Genomic DNA, 1,597 nt, shown 5'->3' with positions numbered 1-1,597 from the left:
CCACCATCAACACCTTCTGTTGTCTAGCATTTGCTTTTTACCTGAGTGCCAATCCCCAAACCTGCCTTCCTGAACTACTTACCCATTAGTCCTTTAGGTCATTGTTTTATAAAACAAATAATATGTTCAGAAACATTTTTTTTTTTGGTCACAAACCGGGTTCTTGTATAATGTCTCTGTCCCTGTCAGTAACCCGCTGAATTATTTAGACTCAAATCCTCTTTGATCTCTCTTGTTGCTGCTCTCAGCCAATCAGCCCCCAAGACGATCAGATTTTCCTTCACATTTTAATCTTGTCTGTCTTCCCCTCTCTCTTGTCCATTTCTAGGTACTTAGCATCTACGACCTTATCTAATGCCGTGCCTACCCTTCCCCTAGTCCATTTCCTGGGACCAGCTGAAGCTAGACCTAGACTATCTTCATTAATCTCATCATGCCTGTTCAAAATCCTCAAGTTCTTCCCTGTCACAGTCAAGGCTTTTTTGCTCTTCTTAGGCTGTCAACATTTTCCATAGTTTGATCCTATCTGGACAATACCTCTGCCAGGTGACTCTATTGTGATGGAAAGTTTAATGGCTTTGGGATCGAGCCGCTTTCAAACTGTAGCCTTGTATTCAGTGGAATGACCTTGTGTAATTGGTTGACTCCCAGTGTCTCCAATGTCATACGTCATAGAAAACTTAATGAGGGTTTAATTAGATAATATGTGTGGAGGCAGTGTAGCATTGTGCTCAGGACCCACGTTTGAAATGACTCACCTGGCTTACACCCAGCCTTTTCCACTTACTAATTATGTGACCTCGAGCAAATTCCTTGACCTCTCTGGACTTTGTCTTTTTCCTTTGTAAAGTAGGGATTCTAACTGTGCTAAGACGAAAGGTCTGTAGTAAGGATAAGGTGATTTATATATGCGAAGTGCTTAACATAGTACCTGGCACACTGTACATTTTAGCAGGTTAAGCTATTGTTACTTTGTGGCCAGAAACCCAGTCTAATGTTTGGCATATAATCAGCATTTATGTGTTTACTGAGTTTGTTAATCTTTTTTTTTTTTTGATAAAAGGTCTGTAGCCCATCCTGATCTCAAACCCCCTGTGTAGCTGACTGAAGTGGAACCTTCTGATCCTTCTCCCTCCATCTTCAGTTGCTAGGATTACAGGCATGAGCACACCATGCTTGGTGCGTGTGGAATTGTGCTCAGGGAAGGAACCTAAAACCTCAGGAATGCTAAGCAAATACTACCTCCTGAGCCTCTGAATTAATCTCACTGATAGGTCTTCTTTCCTATGAACATAAGTACAGTCTCACACACCCTCTCCCAAGAGAGGCTAACTACTTCCATTTTTATTCTTGTATTTTCATCGTTTTTGCCCTTGGTTGTGGTTTTCCTCATTTTTAGAATGTCATAATCTCTCTTTGCTGACTATGGAAATTCTGGTTCTGTAAAGTCAATCCTAATCCTTGTTTCCATGAAACTTTCCCTCATCATTTCTGAGATCACCAAAGTTTCACTTTCCTGAACCAATTACCAGCCTATTTTTCTTTTTCTTTTTTCTTTTTCTCTTCTTCTCTTTCCTTTCCTTTTATCTTCCTCTTC

This window comes from Mus pahari, chromosome 2, assembly GCF_900095145.1.
Source record: "Mus pahari chromosome 2, PAHARI_EIJ_v1.1, whole genome shotgun sequence".
NCBI lineage: Eukaryota > Metazoa > Chordata > Mammalia > Rodentia > Muridae > Mus > Mus pahari.
The sequence above is the reverse complement of the archived record's forward strand: the minus strand, read 5'-3'. Positions refer to the sequence as shown.